The sequence below is a fragment of the Cyanistes caeruleus genome, chromosome Z (assembly GCF_971803275.1).
Source record: "Cyanistes caeruleus chromosome Z, bCyaCae1.hap1.1, whole genome shotgun sequence".
In the NCBI taxonomy this organism is placed as follows: Eukaryota; Metazoa; Chordata; class Aves; order Passeriformes; family Paridae; genus Cyanistes; species Cyanistes caeruleus.
Window position 1 is genome coordinate 22,494,622 of NC_141732.1, and position 23,179 is coordinate 22,517,800.

The window sequence follows — 23,179 nt, forward strand, 5'->3', positions numbered from 1 at the left end:
CTCACACCCAGCGCCACGATGGATGTCAGCGAGCTCCTCTCCCGCCCCTCCCGGCCAATACACCACTAGCTACAGCGGTATCCCCGCCTTAAACACTGTATCGAAAAGAGAAAGTTCTTTTTCCCTGGAAACCTGCAGCGATTTATCAGGCCACCCCTGTAACGGGAAGGAAAGTTACTTAGCGCCCTTCCCGAGATCTGACGCGTCGTCTAATGAGAATGCGACAGATTCTCTCTCAGTGTATTCCACCCGCCGGAATATTTAAGGCTCTCCCCACCATGAATGTATTTCGGTAAATGTGTTGTGTTCATTCTTACACAACCCTGCTATTTAAATGTGGGTAGCTGTTAGAGCAGGCTGTCATACCACGACTGTCTAGAAGTAGGCAGTGCAGCAGTGAAGTAGCACACCAGCCCCCCTACTAACACGTTCTCTGCTGGCTTACTGCTGAAAAACTTCCAGTGCTTGAATCTTCGAAGCTAAAATACCAATTCAATTTATAGATCCATTGCAGTCCCGTGCCTTCTTCATTGTTTCGATATTTTTATTTATTATTACAGGTATTTTGAACTTGCGACTTAAGTTTATTTAGAAAAAAACAACTGACCACACAGCAAAAAAAAACCAAAAAACCAAAACCACCAAAAAACCAACCAACCAACCAACCAACCAACCAACCAACCAAAAAAAAAACAAAACAAAACCAAACCAAACCACAAAAAAACCCCCAAAACAAACAAAAACAAACCAGGAATTAATAACTCCTAATAAAGTCAGCAAGGTTTATGTCACCAATACGAACAAGTCAGAGGTTAGCTCTTCTAGACAAGCTCCATGCCTAGTATAAAATAAACATGGAATTGCAATTTGATGCAAAACCGTGCCCTCGTTTTCTGTTTGATGCTAACAGATCAAAAGTTAGATCCTGCTAACCTGTATTTTCTTGTCTCCACCCAGCACCCCTTCATTTATACACATAAGCAATGTAGTTGGTTCTGATGACATGTCCATATAAACTGAGGACACTCATTTGAGTAGATAGTTGGTTATTTGGAGCCTGTCACAAAGGAGGAGGTGAGGAGTAGTCCTAAAAATGCAGTGGTTAAGAATCTGTGTAGATGTTCCAGGTTTTGAAAAGTTTTTGAAGTTCTTAAGACTGTGACAACAATGAATTCTTTTATCTGCCTCAATCTAAAAGAGATTACTGACCATTTATGGGGAAAAAAAATTTAAAAGTCTAATTAATTGATTTGCTCTTTAAAGTAATTCAGTGGAAGTGTTCTTACAGACCACTTCAGACATCAGCAGGCATTATATAGACAACGTTTTCCACCCCTTTGCAGAATGTCACCAGCATTTCGTCGTACCAATATGTTATGAGAAAGGGCTTGGCTGAATTGCCTCTCTCCCATAAACAACACTGGAGCTGGGTGTTCTTTCTTTGTTTTTTTGGAGGGTTTTTCTGCCAAATGATATTATCTCCAGATTTCAGCTACACAAGAGAGATTATGGCAAAGATGAACACAAACAGAAACAAACAGTTACAGACGTAAACAGCACATTGAAAAGGAATTAAAATTCACGAGTCAGAGAAGTTACTCTATTCCACAAGTTGCCTCATATTTTCGAAGTCTTTCTCTGATAGACACTTTAACACACAAATGTAGTACTCTTAATAGTGTTTTGACAAATCAAAACCGCATTTTTCTCACGATCATCCAGGCACCAGCCCTCATCTCACACCTTCAGGCCATTAGCTCCATGTTGGCTAAATCTGCCTTTTGGACTACATGTGTTGTTGAACAAGAACAGGATCTCTTTTCTGTTTTTGTTTTTTTTTATCTTGGGAAAGGAAGTGTTCTGGCAGCACGTCTAGGTCTTACGCGTAGAACAGGATAAAGCAAAAAAAGTGACACCAACCTGAAATACACGCATCTTGTGATAAAATTAATCAGTTTCTGAACCCAATGAACTTTCCCCATGAACAGAATTAAAAGGAAACACCTTGCAGATAGTAGTGAAAAAGTGCAGTAACTTGGGCAAAAACTCTTCCTTTTCCCAGAGCATACAGGATCTAGTTCTTAATTTATTTTTCAAGAGAAACAAATTCCTATTTCAAATCAGGAATAATTTTACTGGCTGGGGAAAAAAAAAAAAAAAAGCATTCTAAAGTATCACTACTTTAAAGTTTGTCTTCTTACTTCTTCATGAAACCTGACATACCTCTCTACTTAAATTTCTTCCCAAAAACAAACAAAAAAACCCCAACTAAACCAAAAATTCTAAACAATGTATTTCTAGGAAACAAAGTTCTACTGCAGGGACACAGGTCTTATGTTACATAATCATCTTCACATAATAGAAAATTTTAAAAAATCAATTTAACTGTGATCTTTTCTGATTTAATACGGTTTGGATCAGTAAGTTGTAATTGCAAAAGCTGTACATTTGTAATTAATGAGTACAAATTATTCAGAAGTGGAATGTGTTGAGTGCTATTAGAAGTTTATACACATAGTACCAAGTTCTGTTCATACACAAAATTAAATTCAGAAGTTGATTTTAAAGCACAATGCCCTTCTTTCATTAGAGAGCTCTGATAAAAAGCCAGTAATATAAAGACTATGACCTGAAGTTCAAGATTGCAGTTGAACAGCTTCTAATCCTCTCTATATAATAAAAAAGGCATTTTTGACTCAAATACGAGCCTGCTTTTAGCCATGCTCATGGCATGAAGTACCACTCAAGAAAGATAATCCCATGGGACTCAGCCTCCGCTCTTCCATCAGGCAACAGACAGCAGGCTGAGCCCTGCGTGGGGAGGTTCTGTTGGAAAAGGCGTGACATCCCATCCTTTTCCATGCCGTGCTGTTTTGGGACAGGATTCCCACACACACCCAGGCATGCAGGGCAGGGCTCCAGCTGCTCTCCAATCATTCCTCCCCATCCACCCGCTCCAAAGGACCAGTGGGATGGCTGTGCTCCACCCACACCCGCTGACCAGCTGCAGGCACCGGGGGAGCTTTGAGGCTGAACTGGACACCTCAAGTCCTCCTCTCTGTTTGTTCATAAGCTCAGCCCAAAACGAGCATCAACCTTCCAGGAGCGCTCAGGTAGTAAGATGCTGTTGAACATATGTGAGATTTGCAAAGCAAATGCTGTGACATCGCTTAAAAGACACAAATACAACAATTACTTTCACAGAAATTATTATTTTCTTTCCTTGATATGGTTAGTATATTTGATGCTATAATTCAGCTGTTTGGGAATGCAGAAGAACCTTTATTATCAGCTGTTAGTAAACTGAAAGAAAGTGGCTGAGTCGCCAACTCATGTATTTGAAAGATACATAGAGGTATACAAAAGATGTGCAGATGTAGGCTTTAGGTACATGGATTAGTGATAGACTCAGAACTGCTAGATTAAGGTTGGTCTCCATGATTTTCAAGGACCTTTCCAGCCTAAATAATTCTGTAGTTTTATACTGGACTCTAAATGGCATAAAGGCTTGTTGATGGGTGCTGAGTAGAAATACATTTTTACCCTCCAACTGGAACCAGAATGGCTCTTTATACTGAATATCGACTTACCACTCACTTTTCTGTTTCTTGGAGGCAAAAAATAAATAGCAAGCAAAAAAATTCCCCCACCAGTGTTAAAGAAGGTGCAAACCTTTCCTTATAGAACTGCTGAAATTAATTTCTGTGCAGGGGGATCTTACACCTAACCTGAAAACTAAATGGAATATAATAAATTCTGAGGGGAAAAAAATACAACGGAATTTCTACATCTACAGGTTTTGATCTATGATATTTCCTCACTGTTACAATTTTCTTATTCTATCACTACCTCTCTTCCAAGGGGAAATATAAAACGATGGAGGCATATGATTCTGTCAGTCTAATAGAGACACACACATTCTGAGTTTACCAGGAAAAAGACTGGGATTAATTTTATGCAAAATATGTGTATACAGCAGAGATCCAGAAGATTGTAAACTAGAAAATTCCATATTATGTGAAAGTATAAAATTACAAATACAGATTTTCTGTGCATCTACCAACAAATGAAACTTTGAAATTCCTGTCAAATTCTTGGACTTCATTTGCTGAGTTCATAGGGCTCCTGAGGATTAGATATAATGGGCACATGTTCTCAATCTGCTTGTTGATCTCACTTAAAAAATTGACAAGATTGGGAGGTAAAGTCCCAAGGTGAAGCTTTCAAACTAATCTTTGATTGCAAACTAACCATATGAAAACAAAAAAGTGGCTATTTTCCTGATTAATTCCAATTATGCTGAATTCTTTATTCTCAGCTGTACATAGTTTTAACATTATATTTTGACTGATTTGAATAGTCAAGACTGGCTTTTTTTTTTTTTTTTTTTTTTGTAAAACAGAAGATACTTAGCAAGTTTTTCAGCACTAGACTCAAATTTCTTCATTAGAACTGGAGGGATATCACACCATTCTGGACACACTGTAAAATGCAAAAGAAATGGGATTTAAATATCTGCTCAAGCATGTGGCTTACTATTGATTACACAGAAGTGATGAAGATTTCTTCTCAATGGCAAAAGAAAAAGGAAACCATTATTTGTTTACTGAGATATGGTTTTGCATCATTTTATATTATGCATGACAGACAAATCAATTGATAGCACTACATTGACAAGTCAGTCTTTCAGCTACTTGCCTGTTAAACATATTTACTACTCTACCATTTTTCTCATTAATCAAAAAAGCTATTTCTGACATCTCACAGCTCATTTCTGAAAGTATGTATGTTTTAATGCTGAGTTTATGAACAAATATTGAAACATCATTGAAAAAATACTGCCAGTGCAAACACAGCACTGAAAGAGCTTTAGTTCTGTCTGAAAAATGTTAATTTCCTCTTTTCTACTGGTAATTCAAGCTGCTCTGCAGCTAACAAAAAGGTTCTTATTGTCTTATTAAATTTAAGGTAGCAATAAACATTCCATCTCAAACGTGGTATCATACCGTATGTAGCTGGGTTGAAAGGCAATATGAAACAAATCACCTGGATTGCTTAGGAAACCCTAAATGCCCTAATTTAGCCAACCATTTATCAGAAAAACTAATGACAAGCCCAGCCTTTTTTGTTCTTGCAATGGATAAAGGTAACCATTAGTCTCTGATGTGTACGTTTTTACCAGCAAGACAAACCAAAAAGCAAATCTTGGGAGTAAATATCAGCTGGACATTCACATAACAAGGTCCAGAGAGACATATCCAGAAGTTTCCGCTTTTAATCCAACTCTGAATAATGTTGGATGCTGTTCTCTGATCCTTCAGAGTTCTTCTACTGCCAAAATAACTGCAAGGCTTGCAAGTCCGAATGTATCGTAAGCCTTTCCCAAGGCACCCCAACACTATCTGAGGCACTGAAACTATGGCAACCGAATAAGAAAGCAGCTTCCATGATTAATAGATGAAGATCCCAGCGACAGTGCCTGGCTAGGCCATAATTCAGGAATGCAGGAGAAATTAGCATAGAATCCATCTCAATCTACCAAGAAAAAGTAGATTTTGAAAGGCATCAACAAAACCACACTTTTTTTCTGCAGATAAAAAAGAAAAACCCACAAAAAAAACCCAAACAAAAAACCCCTATGGAACCATAAACTGTTCAAAATCTCATTAACATTTCAATGAATGGCTGCCTCAAGAGAAAGTAATGGATAAATGTTCAGGAACAATGGTGAATGGAGCAACATAGGAAATTTTCTATTCAAGTATGAAAGCCATATGAAGAATACTCAATATATAGAACATCAGAATGAAACTGAGCAGCCATAGATAAGAAAGTAGAAATAATGTTTGCTGCAGTCAAGTTGGGCACGGTTTTTCCCATTGTGTTGGGAATTGCTACGGGAGAGTATTTTTTCCATCTACTGAACTGGAACACCCGACCATATCTGTTAGATACTCTAAACATTTGTGTTATTAGAAGGTCCTGAGTCTATCAGGGTCATTGCAAAATCAATTACAGTTAAGAATACCTTTTCTTTTTAAGCACATAATGAAACTTCTGCTATTATTGCCAGTAAAAGTACTAGTAGAGTAGTCTTCATCCAACTAGATGTTCTCAGACTGAGGTGAAAAGGCATGACAAAAATATTGTTTATTTCCTTCCACTTCTGTAAGCATTAGGTTTTCAGCAAAGGGAACTGGTTACAGAGATCACAAGAACACAAGAATGCTCTTTTCTTTGCCTGCTTTACTGAAAGGGTGTAATGCTGCAGTTAAGGCATGGCTCTTCCTGGGAAGGGTGAGGAAGATGATGCCAAAGGCTTCCAATCCTGAGAACAGGGCCCATGCTGCCCTGTCAGAGAGGTGCAGCAATGCTGTGCACCTGCCCCTGGAAACAACTTCGGAACTGAAGGCATACTGCCAAAGTGTATTGCTGTAGAAAGCTCCTCAGTAGCCGTTTTGTCAGTAGCTAAAAAAAATAACAACGAAACAAACCAAAAACCTGCCACTAACAAAAATGGTATGGAGCAGTCCACGATACATGAATTTCAAGTATGTTATATAAATACTTCACAGAGAAGTGCCTATTATTAACAATATTTTTAAAAGAAAGGTCATCACTGAATGTAGTGAATTACCATATGTCTTTACTCTAGAGATACAGCAACTGGCAGTTCTGTTAATAGCTGGTTTATCTACTTTATTTTACATCTCTATTTCAGCCACTAAAGAAATTTCCCCCACTCTGGTGCATGGGGAAAAATTTCTTTCTTACAAAAAAGACTCTGTATGCACATCAAGCCATATTACGCCCCTCCTTTGGGCTGATAAATAACTACAGTTCTATACTAGGAAAAACTTCATGAGATTTTGCAGCAAATTACAGGAAAATTAATCCAGGATTTTTCTCACCTTCCTTCTTTTCTGAAAGCTGGTTTGCTGTTTGGGGGTTTTTTTTGTTTGTTTGTTTTTGTTTTTTTTTTCTGTTTAAGTGAATTCTACTCTTTTTTATTAAACTACAGCCAGAATTAAACTTTAGATTTCAGAGGGCATAGACCTGAAATTTATATTCATTTGATGCATGAAGGCTGAGGGCATGATTATTTTATGGGGGGAACATATATCTCATATCCCCTTCCCTATTTCCAGAGCTAGCAGCCTTTATAAGAAATGACAGAAACTGTGAATGATTCTATGTATGCCTGTCTTTCAAAGAACCCTTCCTGAGACTTCCAGAATACCCTAATTTTGTACTTCTTTACTGTTTTTTCTCTCCCTCCGTTCCCATGCCACATTTAGTTTTGAATCCTTTCACATCTTCCGGAGGCTAAAACAAAATAGGCAAACGAGAAGCTTGGGAGCTCCACAAGACACACAGGAGCTGCGATACCTAAAATTATAACACAGTAGGTGGCACTCTTCCCTTTAAAACCTAAAGCTGTGCCCTGGGCATGTGCTGCCATATTGATGTGTTGCAATCAAGACCCAAAACCAAAGCAACCCTCACCATGGATAATTAGAGATCTCTTAACACTGTAGAAACATAAACACTCAGTTATTTCCATGGCCATGGGTAACAGAGCACATAAAGAAAATAGAGACATAGAGACTCTGCTATGCCAGGTTTGTGCTTGAACTGGAGTAGTCCACTTTTATCTTCACAGACCCTATGCACATCTAAGCCGTTCCTCACTCAGGAGGACTGGTGCAACACGCCAAAAATAGAAATATTCCTTTAGAGATCTGTCAGGCTCAGGTCCAGGCCTTCCCCTGGCTGCTCACTTCTGCATTGTAACACTGTTCATGGCTGCTGTATGCTGTTGGTCAGCAGTCAGACTCTGTGCTACTGACTTTTATCTTACTGCCAAAATGTCTCACCCACCTAAGAATAATCCTGATACACAGAATTTGTGAGCATAAAATGCTCAAGTGGTCACCAGTAAAAAGCATTATTTATCACTCATTTTTCTGTTGCCCTGTCAAACAAAGCTTGTCACAATGTGTTGGATGTGACTTGCTCCATGGCACACAAATCTAGGTCTGACTTAACATTAAGGAACAGTCCAGACCAAATGTACTCACAGGATAGTTTCAGGTCCTTAGCAAGTATTGATTCCCAGCAGAGAACAGTATTTTCAGTTAGGGGCTTAAACACAAAAAAAAAAATCCACATATAAGTAATATTTCAGCAACTGCGTTTACTCTCAGAAAATTACTCCAGCAGGCAAGGCCTTCCTGGGTCAGCAAAGCTAACTTGGGTGAATGAGACTGCAAAAGGTGAGGCCTAAAGATTTACTTCATCAATAAATGAACAGTAGGAGGTCAAATACTGCAGCATCTGTATCAAATTAGGATAGTGAAAACTTCTGGTTTAGTACAGTTCAACTTCTCGAGCACATGCTGCATCTAATATAAATTCAGTGTTGTTTTCCAGAATTTACTGGCTTGTTTGTTTTCAGCACTCTGCTAAAGTGTATGGAAATCAGGTACTATGCACAAAGCATTTATTTCAGTAGTATAACAATGTGTTCCTGCAAACAAGCTGGATGTGAGACATGTATTAGCTCAGGTCAATTTAATCCTAAAACATTTTATGTCTCCTCTGCTGTAAACCATGTGAGCCCCTTTCATGTGTATTTGTGTATGGCTCTTCAAAACAAGATGACAAATTTCTCCTTCCCTTCACAAAACACGCACAAGCAAGTTCACAATCACCTACTTCCATTCTAATGCAAACAATTCTAGTCTGAATTTCTCACAGGTCATTAATTTGATCTCTGTCCTTCTCTTTTTTTCTCTCTTTTTTTTTTTTTTTTCTTAAATTCCTTTCAAAAATTTAATGAAGGCAAGTCCTGGTTCTTAACCTGATCCAACTCTTCAGTCTTAAACACTGGTAATTGCAATCTTCTATTTGCAAATGTAAAGAAGGGACTATGGCCAATGCTTTCATCTTCAAGCAGCTAGAAATGTTAACTAGCCATCTTCCTCATAGATGTTAGTGCCCAATTTTGGTTCAAGTAGCATGAGTTCAGTAGATAAGGTTGGTTTGCCATTAAGTAAGAATGTGCAGTTTTCAAGACTAACTGAGAACACACAGAACATCTGTGACTACCTGCTTTGTAGTCCCTGAAAGCATTCACTCACGCTTCAAGCGTTTGGTGCCTAGTACATGAAAAGCAAATGTCGCAAATATACATTACAGCAGTACTTACTCTTAGTATTACTTACTATTTTAAATTTTGTTTACCATTTAGGTAGAAATCTTATCTGAATGAGCTGCTCCTGAACTAAGCTTCCATGAATGCCAGAGATTTTCTCCAGTGAAGAGCGGTGAAGAACAGAAATCAACTTTTTTATGCATATGAAATTATTTGGCTTTAAAGGGAGTTAGTTCTCTCCATCTTGTAACTTATGAGAAGCTACCATATTAAAACCAGGCTCCTAACAGATAAAGGGATACCCTAGATGGTGAAACACCTTGGCAACTGTACTTCTTTAATAGTCACAAACCCTGCTGATCCTATTGAATCACATACTTGCTTTCAACCATGATCAAGGCAATTCCATGAAGAAATAACTTGCTGGAGCAGACTTGAATTTCCTCACAGTACACTAGAACAGTCTCATTAAAAAAAAAAATAAAAATTAATAATATAAAAAAAGCCAACCACAGCAAGATCATTTTGTGTTTCTAATGTGAAAAAAATGGCAAATGAAACCCTGAACATGATAACAGCTGCATAAATCTTACCTCCATAAGAATCTGTTTATGGATTTACTCCACAAATCTCTTACTTTGAGAGAAAGCTACAAAATCTCAGTGAGGTTTTTAGAATAGAATTTTGAATCAAAAGAGCCTGACTGCAATGGACTTTGTCATACTGATGTCAAAAGATTTAATCACCAAGTAAAGAATACTTGGATGAGAATGGTTTACTGGATGACACTTCAATTAAATTAATGCAAACCAAAATCAGTCACTGAATTAATTGTCGCAAAGACAGTGGGGAAAACCACACCTTTAACTACTATCTTTGAGGTCATGTTAGTAATTATATCGTTGCTGGATGGTACAAAACAAGTTAGCAGAATCTATGTCAAATAATAAGCCACTTCGCATAGCCCTGTGAGAGAAAATGGTTGTGGACACTTAGCACTTCGTTATTTATAACATCGGCATCCTGTGTGTGCGTCTTCAGAAAATGAAGCATCCACCTTGCTTGCAGCGCCAGGAATTAGTATCTTTTGAGGTTTACCACACAGCTAACTAAAGCCTTTAATTTTTGCTGTTCTATCAGTGAAATAATTTTCTGCAGCAGCTAAACATCCGTGCTGCACAGACGCTGGCACAAACGTGCATGTTTACAAACTTCTAAAGCGGCAATTAGCTCGGGAGAGGAACAGGAGAACAAATTATCCCCTGAGCAAGCGGCCAAGGCTAGAAAAAGACAGAGACAGATTTGCCTGAGGGAAATCCAGCAGTTACTGTCTTGCGACTCACCCTGGGACGAGCCAGGCAGGACAGAGGCGGTGGCGACAGAAGGGCATCTCCACTGCAACTGGCCGGGCTGCAGCCTCAGCCTCATCCCCGCCGCCCCCGTCAGCCCCCTATCCGCACGCTGTCCGGTCCAGCCCCGGGACCGCCTCCCTTGGACAGCCCGGCAGTCCGGCACGAAGAAAGAAAGGGGCGGTGGGACGGCCGAGCCCCCGCAAGAAGCAGGTACTTCCTTCACGCCTGATGGAGACCCAAACTTCTCACTGCCCTCCCTGGCGGCGGAGCGAGGGGCGGTGCTGACCCTCGGCCGCCCCAGGGGCTGCCCGAGCCCCCGCCGCCGCCCCCGCGCCTCGGCGCCGTGTCGGCAGCGCACCTCAGACGGAGGCACAGCCTGCCTCGGCTGGGAGCCCTCCCTGCCCGTGCAGATAAGGGGACAGGGTGTGTGCGTGCAGGGTGAAACGCCTTCCCTGCTCAGCATCCCTTCCGCTCAGCATCACCCCGTTCCCTGCTCGGCATCCCTCCGCAGCTCAGCATCTGCGGCACGAAGGAGCCCCGCTCCCGGTGCCCGCCCGCCGTCCCGGCGCTGGCCCCGGCGCTCCGCGGCGGCGTGCGGCGTTCGCCGCTTCGCCAGCCCGCAGCCCCTCCTGGAGGGCCTTGTTACTCGCCAGCCAGAAAACTTTCTCTTTTCCACCGTTTCTCCCATTTGGCCCGGAGCCCGAGGGCGGAGAGGGTAAGAAGGATCGACAGGGCGAGCGCTGGGCGGAGGGACAAGGAAGAGTTGCGCCGCCTCGCACGGCTTCCCGCCGGCCGGAGGGCCACCGAGGGGTCCGGCCTTCCTCAACCCGTCTGCCTGCGCTCCCCCGGCCAAGGAGAAGAGGCTCGGCAGAGACACCGGCCCGCGGGGAAGACGCTTGAGGCGCCCGGCAGAAGGGGGCGGGGAGCATCCCTACCCCAGAGCCACCCTCGGCGGGGCTGAGGGAGGGCAGCCGGCTCTCCACCTTGGCCGGGGCCAGGGCGAGGAGAAGGCGGCCACAGTCCATGGGGAGCGGGCGGGGAGGTGAGCCTGCAGCCCCAGCCCACGATCGCGAACAAAGCCCGCGGCTGCGCCTAGGGCTGCTCCACGGAAGAAGTTGCCTCGATTCCCGGCCACTTCCCCCAAAAAGCAGCGCCAGCCTCGGGGAAAAAAAAAAACAAACAAAAAACCAACAAACCAATAAATGAATACATCGGTCGCGACCCACACACAGCGGGAACAGCAGAGACGGCGGTGTCACGCCTCTACACGGAGCGCCCACATAGTTGTTGTAACAAAGACCCCAGCACCCAGCCCCACAGCATGCCCGGAGGCCCCGGCGTCCCGGGCTCCCCACGGTGCCAGGAAGCGCTCGGGAACGGGATGCGAGCAGCCCCACCACGGCGCATGCAAGCCGTGCCAAGGGCTAGGGGAGGGAGGATAACATGTTAGGCAATTGGGGGTGAGGGGAAGAAAAAGAGGGGCCAAATAAAAAAGGGAAAAGAAAGACGAAGCCGCGACATGCCGGGAAAGTGACAACAGCGAGCGCAGCGTGTGCACTTGCGGGCGGCTCTCCTCCTCCCTAGGCGCTGCAAACGATGTCGAGACAGAAGGCAGCAGCCCGCCTCAAACCACACACCACCCTCGCTCCTTCCGAGCCTGCCGGGCGATCCGGGAGCCTTCCCTTCCAAGCAAATCCCAAAACATAAGGTAGGGTACGGACAGGGGGGTACTGTACCTTTTCGGTGCATGTATCTGAGCAGCTAGAGGACAACTAGCTGATGTAGTGTCCCATTTAGTAATCCATTTTAGGGGATCTCTCTGGGAAACTGGAGCCACTCTCTCCTTTGCAATCCTTTGTCATTACTACATGTGTGCTTCCTGGGGGATGGTATACTTAGTATTTCTACTTTCTGAATTGCAAACGCAATTTGTTCATTTCCAGTGATGGGCGAAGAGGGGACTGATCAGAGAGAAGAATTAAAAAAAAAAAAAAAAAAAAAGGAAAAAAAAAAAAAAAGAAGAAAAAAAAAAATACAAAACGCGTTAGCAACTCCTCTCCAGACCCAAATTCCACTACGGTTCCACTCCAGTAAGTCCCCTTCAGTCGAGTCTCGGGAGGTAAGTCATTTCGGGGTCTCCTGGTCCCTCTCTACCAAAAGTGCTCCCGGTGTGACGGCTGCTTCAGGAAAACTCCGAGGCTGGAAGCACTCGCTGTGCCACGGCAGGAAAGCGTAGTCGCTGCTCGCCCCGAGCTGCCGGGCATTGGACTGTGCGCGGCGAGGACGTGGGACCCGCTGGCCCTCTCTCTCTCTCTCTCTCTCTCTCTCTGTCCCTCTCCCTGTCTCCCGCCGCTCTCCCGCCGCTGCCGCTCCGTCTCCCGCCGCCCGCCCGCTGTCCCCGGGACGCGGCTCGGCCGGCGGAGGCGGAGACAAAGCCCGGACTGGTGCGCGGCGGGCGGGCGGACGGGCGGGCGGGCGCGCCCCGCTCCTCGCCCCGCCCCGCCCCTCCCGCCGCCACGGGCGGGGCACGCGCGCAGCCGCCCCGCCCCGCCCGCGGGGGGCGGGCCCGGGGCGGGGCGAGGCGTGAGGGACCCTCGGCGGGGCGGTGGGGGGCGGCTGCGCCTCGCTCGGGGGCTGGCTGTCGGCGGCGCTGGCTGTCGGCGGCGCTGCTGCCAGCGACACCATCGAGCAGGTGTCTGTGGAGGGGACTCGCCGGCCCCGGCCCTCGCCCGTCGCCTCCGAGCTGTCGCCGCCTCCAGCCATCACGGTCGTTGCGCGCTGGCGGTGCGCGGAGAGGCGGCGAGGGGCGGGGGGACGCCCGCGGCAGCGGCGGGAGCACAGTGCGGGACGGGGGCAGCCGGCTGCAGGCGCCCGAAGGACTCGCCGCTTCTCCGCGGGATCCGGAGCGGCAGCGAAGCCCCGCGCACGGGGCCGGGGCGGGCCGTACTCCCTTGGGCGCATCCCCGGTTGGCGGGGAGCGGGGACGGGGGCCGCAGCTGACGGCTGGCCGTCCGCTTGTCGCCTCTTCCCTCCGTCTCAGTCCCGCCTCGGTGGTCGCTGGCTGCGCTAATCCCTGTCTCGGATCCGATCCAGCCGGGAGCAGGAGCAAGCGACGCTAATACATTAATCCCCCCTCTCCTCGTCCCCGCGCCTAGGCCCCCCGCCGCTGCCGCCGGCAGTAATCCCCCCGGCCCGGCGGCCGGGCGGTGCGGGGGCCGCGCCGGGCAGCGCTCCTCACCCGCCGGGCTCTCGGGACTGACTGCGTCCCCCCGGCGGGAGGCGCGGAGGCTCCGCTGCTCCGGCAGACCCCGCCGGGGCGCTCAGCTCCTGCCCGCCGACGTCCCGCCGGGGGTCCGAGCCGCTGGCCCCTGAATCTGGCCCTCCGCGCCCTCGTTCTTCCCGCTCTGCCCGGCCCCCACTTCTCCCGCGCCCCGCTGACCTCTCAGAGCATCGGGGCTGGGACGGACAGACTGCGGGAGCGGGCTGCACTGTAAACCCTGAGAAATAGTTCAAAGTCGGTGAGGTGGAGATCCGTGTGCTCGTTTCTTCGACGGCGGCATGCGATTCCTCATGAGTTTTAACAGTGATTTCCATCCTCTAGATCTCACCGGAGTTAAGGCTGCAATGAGAGCCTCTAGTTGTTTCAGCGCGAAGGTATCTTGTTTCCAGGGGATTAATTTACATGAGCAATTGCTTTAACATGATTTATACTCTTTTTTTTCCCTAACCAGATAAGTGAAAGGACAGAGTGCGACTAGAATTGCTGTCAGGTCAAGAAGCGTGGCATTAAAATTAAAATAATTACTTATTTATGACAGCTGGTTTTTTTCTGCCTTTTATTTTCAGATAATGAAAGGACTCTAAGACACTGGTTTTGGTTCTGTATTTGATTTGGGTTCTAAAATTAACCACACATCCATTCAATTTCTAGTTGTTAGATTACAAGGGAAAACATTCATCTGTATCAAGAAAATGTTTCTTCTTTCCTTTCCGACAGCTTAAACTGAATGTATACTTAGGGTAATTTTATGACCAAAGGAACCAAGACCTAATATATATTTTCCTTCTTTATTTCTTCCCCTCAAAATCTAAAACAGAAGTGAGTTCTGAACCAGAGTAATTGCTAGAGACAGATAAATTTTAGTGAAACAAGCTTCTCCTAGATCTGAAAGCAATTAGAGAAACTCAACTGGTACAAATAATTTCTGGGTACTCAAGCATGTGTCAGGAGGGTAAACCAGATGAATGTACCTTGATTTGCCAAGACCCCTTACCCCATTTTCACAAAGAGGCCCTTGAACACATCATGGTACTTCTTCCACTCTAAGAAAATGAGAGCATAGACTGACCATAGTCAGGACTTGTGGGGAATACCCATTTCACAGTAGCTAAGGCTGACATTTGATCATTATATTATGTTCAATCACTGCATACATTTTGAGGTGTTCAAAACTGCCATCAACTTTGTTGTGGGTTTGAACTGGGAGCAGATACAGATTTGGTCTTTACTCTGTGCTTCAGATAATTCACAAATATTTCTGCAATACTGAATGGTTTATTTTACCATTGCATTTCTTAGTTAATCAAAAAAGGCTCTCTGACAGTGAATATTTTCCCCTCCTATATTTAGGCTTTTGAAAAATACAGACCAGATTTTTATACAATGAAAGGTCTGGAAGAAGCAACACTAAAGCATCAGTTACTAGAAGTTTCATATTCTGTGTTTTTACAAAAATATTTTTCATTCATCATTTTTCCCCCATCTTTAATTTCCAATCCTTTGCTGCCTAACTTAATTTAACTCATGCACTGTAGCCCTTTTTCATTTAGCCCTCTGCCAAAATAACACCCAGCTCTTCTTTCCTTCATTACCTCTTGTTTTGCTTTACAAACTCCGAAGTGTCTTCATGGCTTGAAAACCCACCCTCATTTTTACCTGACTCCCTGTTCCCTTTCTCACTCAGTACTCAATCCAATGAACTGTTCTCCTGATCTTTTCTCTCCCACCAAGCTTTTTAGTCTATTTTTGTGGAACTTTAAAGTCAATCTCAATTCTTCATGCTGTCAGACTTTCTGAAAACAGACACAATCTTACTTGTTTTGCCTAGACTAGTTAACAACTGTGGGCTACTCACACAATTGTGGGCTTGGGGAAGGGAATTATTATCCTTATTGATGGGAAAAGACATATTTTTTTTCACTGTCTTTTTGGCAGCTGCAGCAGTAGAGAGCGATGGGTTTTCCAATCAGGAATTCTTGGTGAGGTCTCCATGGAGCTGTGCATTTTAAAATCCTGATCTGAAAAATTTACACAGGCTATAGAGAACTTCTCCAACTCCTTCCAAAGTAGGTACTTACCAAAAATTTTACCTTTGTTTGAGTGAAAATGTTACCTGTACTCCTCCTTCCTAATCCCATGTGAAATATATTTGTGAGACACCTGGCCTGTATGGGGGAAGGGCATTTGTATGTCCTTCTGTGGCAGCAGCTGCCTCTTTCGGTTGGGATGTACAAAGTTCAGTGCTAATTTGTGTGCTGTGCCCCACATTGTATAATATATATTTTCTACTGTACTATCTTCCCAGAGCCATGTGATTGTATGAACAGCATCCTGTTAGATACAGCTCTCAGGAGCTGGGATAAATTGCAGGAGTGCAATGGCACCTTGATAAGCTCCTCCCCATTCATTACCTTCCTACACCAGAGCATTCAACACGTACACAATACATGCAACATTCCCCAATTCCAGTTAACTGTTAGATTCAGTTCTTCTTGCCACTCTTTCAAAAGCTCAAAATGCAGCAGCGTTTTACCATGTCAAGAAACAATACAAATGGCACAGCTGAGGACTTTGAAAGCTGTCTGGGAAATACTAGGGGGTTTTGCCCCAAGGAAGGTATAAAATAGTTTTGATGTCCATGAGGCTCTTAAAGGCTGTAATCTTAGGAGGGCTTGTACTCCTTTTTCTCTTCTCCTGCTTGGGCATCAGTTGAGATGCTTTTACCCGTGGAGGTACATTTCACTGCAAATAAAAACAAAATGATGAGTGCAGGCACATCTTGAGATAAATTGTTGACTTCTTTAATCTTATAGCAATACTGAAATCTTGATGGAGGACACATGACTGACACTAAGAATAGTTTCAAGAATCAGCACTTTATTATTCCCTGTACAACCTTCTATACCCTGTTTCTCACATGCATAACACCCGTGTGTCATTTTACTCTTTTGTGATTGGTCAATACAAATCAGCATTCCATGATTCTTTTCCGTCAGTGACGGTACCTGTCTTGCACAGCTGCACCCTATTAGGGATGAGGCTCGGCCACAGCCCCATTCCTAATTCCTCACAATCTATTCTCCTACAAAATCTCATCAAACTGCAAATATGATTTGTGTCAAGACAAGATTATTGAATGCCTGGCAAAGTAATTACTCCTACACAGAGAAAAATAAGATCTTTCTTTTAACCACTTCAGGGAAATTCATCAAACTTGGCTGTACTCTGAAAATGTGGTGGGGGTTTGAAAGTGAGGAGGTTTTCTTCAGCTTGTAGCTGTACTTAGTGCAGCTAAAAGAAACAAGACTTAGAAAAATCAGCACAGACCCAATTCTCAGCCTCTTAGTGTAAAGTGGCAATAGGTCTTTTGCCCAATTAACTCGTGCAGAGTCAGGCTCCTAGTTTAAAGGTATGAATGCTAGACATTTTACGGCTCTTGCTGAATATGTAAAATGAAATTAAGAATAATGAATTTCCTCTATGAACATGATTTTTAATGGTTGGCGAATCCTTGCAAAGTAAGTAAATAAGGACCTTACCAGAAGTGCCACACTTTGAGGCTGCTGGATGGCATATATGGATTTGCTTTTCTTAATCACTTTCTTCAAACATCTTCAAAGTGGATACTCAGATGACTATAGGTTGACATGGGATATGCTCAACAAGGAGCACCCAGAGTATTTAAAGTTCAGCAAAGTATTTTGTAATACTCACTGGAAATAGCAGCGAAGGTTTTGCCTCTGCTGGGAACCCAGAGTGTCTCTGTGCCAATTCTGTGCAGGTTGGTCTTTACAACTATGGAGGATTTTGGATGGCAAACAAGGCTGCAGAGCAGATGTTTTATGCGGGAGGCCACCCTGGTCAGCTCCCACTGTACTGTGCCAGAAAAATCAGCAGAAATTCATGTTGCACTGTGAGCAACATTCGCATGTCACTGTGTCATCTAGCTCCCAGAAGAGGAGTGTTACATGATGGTGAAATAAGCAGAGAAAACTGGATAGCGGCTGGACCATATGGTGAAGGGAGCGGCTCCCCATTAAAGAAACAGAGAAAACAACAGAGCATGTAAGATCAATATGGGAAAGTGATGTAGAATTTAACAGTTGTTAAAACCAACAGAAATTTGCAGTGATTCATTATCAAATTACTCTAAACACACATGGGCCAAATCCTCCTGTTTAACATAATCTTATTAATGGTAGTGCATCCGTAACTATTTCACCTGCTTAAGATATGTTTTGTAAAATTTCACTAGGAAGGGATTTTATGGTAATTTTTAACTAGCCTGGAGAGCTCCACAACAGGATTATAACTGATCTGTTGTATTCCATAGGCACTTAAGTTCAAGTCACTAGAAAAATTATTTGCTATTGAACTCTATTGGATTTTCCATAAAGGGAAACTTAATTTCTTCACACATTGGATATTGATGATCTCACATTAGTCTCTTGTAGTTAGAGTCTCTGAGAGGAAAATTAATCAGAAACTATAGAGAGAGCATCTGAAGAGAGTTTTCAAGGTTTCTTTCTCCTCAGTTTTGTTATGGGAGAGGACAGCATGCTCCTCAGTTACTTGACAGTGATTTAATTTCAAGTACCGTGCTCTATGGTTTTAGTTCACTCTTTCAGAAGATCCACACCACCAGCTATTCCAACATTGTTCTTAGGTGTTGCACCCTTTTTGAATACAGTGAGGAACTGAACAGAATAAAATATTTCTCTCAGCAGTTGTTTCTCTCTGTATGATTAAGGTTTGATGGTAACTATTGAGTTGTCTTGAGAGTAAATTAAGTAGTGTCTCTTTGAAAGACTCTCTGAAAACTTGTGGAATATATTTTGATTGAACAGTTATATTAAATTCATAGTTTACTTTTGGTAAATCAGTTCTCATCAGGAGTCCTTAAAATAAGGCTTGATCAAGAACTTAAGGAAAACAGTGAAGAAAGACATTTATTTTTAGCTTTGCCTAAGTTCTTGCAGTAGGCAAATGGGTTCAAGGTGAAACATTGCAGTGGCTTCCCCCCAAAAAAATGAACATTTCTATATGGGTAACTAAGTGTAAAATCATCATAATTGAAAAGACATCACTGAAACAAGTAAATAGTATAATAAAAATGTTTTATGCAAAATTACAGCACCAAACTAAGAGCAAACCCAATTCTGAATAAAAAGAAGTAGTTAGTTTAATAAATCAAAATCATTACTTTCAGTGTCCCTTCAGCAGAACTGAGCCCTTAAAAGAACACTCAGTAAATGGAATTGCTAGGCAATACAATATTACCAAATAGAAACTGTTAATGGTTTCAGTATTGGAAATAAAGTGGCTTTATTCCATCCTCCTACCCAACACACACACACACACACACACACACACACACACACACTTCATAACATTAACTCTTATCCAGCTGGCTTTTGTTTTTTTTAACCCTCAAATTGTTGACAGTGGAGAAGGACAGAGGGGAAAAGAGGAGCCAGGATAAAATGGAAGGGTCTGGATGATAGCTCCAGCTGAGAAGATTTGTGATTGTGCTGCAAGCAAGAAGGAAGGAAACCAGAGAGGAGTGGTGGGGGAAGGAGATGCATAGGAAGAGTATCAAAGAGAATGGAAAGCAAATAATCTCTATGTGCAGCAAAAAATTATTGAGATAAAATAAAGCAATGAAAGAAGAATGGGATTGGTTTGATCTTGACCATTGAGCAGCTGATTGAAAATTATCTTTTTAGTCAGGTTTTATCCTTCAGTGCTTGAAGATTACTGAATTAAAACAAGAAGAAATGAGAGAATGAGTAGCTCTAGGTTTCCACTTGCTTTTAAATAATATGAATATTTTTACATACTAAAGGAGGAATTGATGTCAAGCATATTATAGCCTGCTAAGATACACAAGAATGGCTGAAAATGTGTTGAAGGACATGACACAGTCTTTGGGAAGAAACTGTCCTGCTTTTGGCAAAGCAGTTTCCATCAGTGTCAGCCACCTCCTAACACAGCCTGATGAGTTACTTGGACCAAATTCTGTGTGGAAAAAGTGACACAGGATAGCCAGGAAATAACAGTGCTCCGGGACACGGGATCAGTCTAGAAAGGCAGCAGCTTGACAGTCATCACATCTGGTGGGTGGGCTGGATGGAGTTTGTCTCTTCTTGGCTCAAAGCTGTTAGCAAGGTGAAATCAGCAGGTGAAAGGAAACATCTCTCACATCCTCCCTGTGCACCTTTCCTCACCAAGGCTGACTTAATGTCCCTGGTCCTTCACAGAGAAGAGCAGAAATTTATTTGAGTCAAATGGAAAACATGGTATGAGTCACAAGTTTGTAGAGTAGTGTGTTTTTTATGGGTTACAGTGGAGAGTTGATGTGGTCTCCTGGGTGATTTCTGAGAATGCTGTCTAGCAAAGATACTATAAAGGAAAAAGAGCAGAAATGCATATTTTCCTTTGTCTGCTTGTCTGTAATCCCTTTTTCTAAGCAGAAAATTGATCAGATGGTGTTTCTAGGTCTAGTTCCATTAACTGGTGTAGAAGGCCTCTCTTTTGGCTTTTTCCTGTATTATGTTGGATGGAGGAAAGTAATAATAAAGAATTCTGGAGACATATTTGGTAGTCTACATTTTTCCAGATAATTATCTGTACTCTGCCAATGGTACTTGTATTCAAAAGGGTTTGAGTCAGTAAGAAGTTGCACTGAAACTCGTGCAGGTAGGTGAGGAGTTAGATGTTTCTTACTGTACGCAGATGTGATAGCCTCTGTCCCATCTGATGAGGATCATGAGAGATGCAACCCCTCCCTTCCTCCCTCTTTCTAGGGTTGTGGTAATCTGGAGTTTCCTGGTGATTGTTAGAGCTGAAAAGCATTTGCTAATGCTAAGCCTGCACTATTAACAGGGAACAAGGGGAGGAGAGCAGAGACTTCCTGTATTTGCTCATTCCTGGCAATCATTACCTATCTGCTGCTCCCAACTGTGACTCTTCCAGGTAAATCACAGTCTGGACATTCCAGTCCTGCCTAACCGAGTTTTAGTCACTCTGCTGCCCTGATATTACTGCAACAAAATTGAGAGGAAGTGAGTGAGAAAGCCATTTGGAAGATTAGTCACTGTTTCAACATAATGGACAAGAGACCATGCAGAAACTGACTGCTGGGAGAATTCTGTTTAACTCACCGTGAAAAGAGGTTTCCACTGTTTGAAGATGCATATTTGATTTCTGACTCAAAACACTATCCTTTCTGAAAACCACCATACCAAACTTTTTACCAGTCTTTTAGAGTGTACTTACCAGTGCATGTGTGGAAGTTTAGTAGATGAAGAATACCTCATAGTTGGAGAAATGCAGGACTATGTATAAAGAAAAAGAAATGTGGAGGAAAACATCAGTTTGCATGCAATAAACCACAGGCATCCTCATTTATGTGCCATCAGTAGTGAAACTCCCACTAGCTGAAAAACAAATTAACATGTTATTGCCCAGGGTATTATTTATAGCAAAATTCTTGGTGACTAACTCTTTATTTGGTCTGTCCTCAACATTGTCCCTCACTTTTGGCAAGAACTTCCTGTGGATGTTTTTTGGATAGTACTTTCAGCCCGGTGTGGAATAAGCATTACTGTTCACAGAAAATCAGCAGAAAACATGTGTGCATTTTAATATCTACTTATACACTATGTCAAAGACACAAATAAAACATGATGTTAGAGTATTTTTGCTTGGGCCTGTGTTCAATTGAAATTTTTTAGTTGGTGTTCAGTTAAATAAAAATCAAAGTATATTTATAAACATGCTGTGTTTGATGTGGGTTGAAGTTCTTGGGGAAAAGAAGTGGACTTAGAGAAATCTTTGGGAGTTTTGTCACTGACTTTCTTGGGACCTGAGCATCACTCAAAAGACAAAATTGGTAACATTAACTAGTTAATAACCATGACTCCTAACTCTGTGAAAGCAGAAAACTGGGAAGACCATAAGTGTAAAATAGAATAAGAAAAGACCCCCAGGCATTAAGCTGTAAAGTTTGGTTCAAGTCTTGGTCTCACTTGAATCAGTAGCCAAACTGTAGCTGACTTCAGTGTAGTGAGACAGCAATTCTTAAGCTCAAATCCTGATTTTGCTATTGTCTTTGTATGTGTCAGATAAGACATAAAAACCCCACCTTTTCCCACAATCTACTTCATGCTAATTAAATGAACTTATCATTCATGCCTCTTGGGAACTGTTTTCACAGTAACTTTACCTGTACTAATTGCTGTCAGGCCAGTGTCTGACACCAACAGGTAGCTGTGGGTTTTGTTTATTTATTTAGGGGTTTTTTTTGTTTGGTTGGTTTTGTTCTGTTTTGTTTGACATTTATATGGTTCTTTTTTGTTTGGGCCTGTCCAGAATTTAAAAGTGGACAAGACTACAGCAAAAAGTACCCCTTGGTTATCCTTAAATTTTCCATCAGAGTTGTAAAATCTTCTAAATAGAGGGCTTGTAATGAGAACTCTACAGTGACCTTAGTGATGGTGGCAGATTATAATATGCCTGTTGCTAAGAGGTCTGGCTAATGAATGTCAGTAGGATTAGAAAATGATGAGTTTACTTTTTAAGGCTGCCATGCTGCGATAGATTTTTATCATGAAGAACAATGAAAGGTGAACAGTAATCTATGGACACTGCCTCTTTCTTTCCTCCAGAAATCAGCACCGTCTCTTATTAATTAAATTGAATACAGAACAATATAAATCTCTCAGTGCTTATTCCGCTCATTTCATACATACTAATGAGGATGAGCTTCTGAAGCTGGTGGTTGGGATCATTTATTCAGTGGTGGGAAAAATAACATCAGGATTCAGACCCCCTGCTGACTTTGCACACTGTTGTGCTAGATTTATATTGGCCTACTAATAAGTAACTGAATACATTAAATGCGATGCTTGTCACTGCAAGAGTTACAAGGGACTCCTTGTTTTTCTTCCTTGTGTATTCTTTGGTGAGGAGATTAGGGGAGATGGGCCCATTATGTAAGTCTCTCCTCTTGGTATTTCATCCACCAGTTCAAAGCCCTCTTTTCCAAATAGAAACTATGCCAAAGCTCTCATCAATCATTAAAAGTCCCAGCAGTTACAAACTCATTGATTTTGATGTGAAGTGCAACAGTCCTGCTTTTTTTTTTTCCACATAAGAAAGTGAATCACACTATGCTTAGCAGTTCAAACTCTACATTGCACAGTATGCATGATTAGTGAAGAGAGAAAATACAGGGCATTCAGCAGCCAAAGAAATGTCTCTTTAGAGCTCCTCTTTGGGAGGAAATATAATGAAACAAGCACGCTGGGTATTCCAGTGCTGCATATATAGCTGGAAAAAAAAAAAAAAAATCAAATAAAAATCTGGGTGAGTTCTGGATGTGCATAT

At 42.8% G+C, this 23,179-nt stretch overlaps 1 protein-coding gene and 1 long non-coding RNA gene across 10 annotated transcripts in view; one reads left to right on the top strand and one right to left on the bottom strand.

Annotated features, from left to right (window-relative positions):
- The window catches only part of SEMA6A (semaphorin 6A), a 117,655-nt gene extending 104,734 nt beyond the window's left edge, over positions 1 to 12,921 (bottom strand). For 2 of the 7 annotated variants that reach the window (XM_086868503.1, XM_086868496.1), the window contains exon 1: positions 12,246 to 12,889. The gene's annotated coding sequence lies outside the window, so the exon portion shown is untranslated. Of the gene's footprint in view, positions 1 to 10,500; positions 10,757 to 12,245 lie in introns of those variants that run through there. The other 5 variants (XM_086868500.1, XM_086868497.1, XM_086868501.1 and 2 more) reach the window with 4 other exon arrangements.
- A 150-nt stretch (positions 12,922 to 13,071) lies between these two features.
- Positions 13,072 to 21,488, top strand: LOC111941268 (uncharacterized). Of its 3 annotated transcripts, none has more exons than XR_015280716.1 (4): positions 13,072 to 13,276; positions 14,111 to 14,163; positions 15,725 to 15,855; positions 17,571 to 21,488. It is a non-coding gene; the product is annotated as an uncharacterized LOC111941268 (long non-coding RNA). The 3 variants fall into 3 exon arrangements; XR_015280717.1 differs by lacking the exon at positions 13,072 to 13,276 and having other exon boundaries at positions 13,324 to 14,163; positions 17,571 to 17,854; positions 19,235 to 21,488; XR_015280715.1 differs by lacking the exon at positions 13,072 to 13,276 and having other exon boundaries at positions 13,325 to 14,163.
- The last annotated feature ends 1,691 nt before the right edge of the window (positions 21,489 to 23,179 follow it).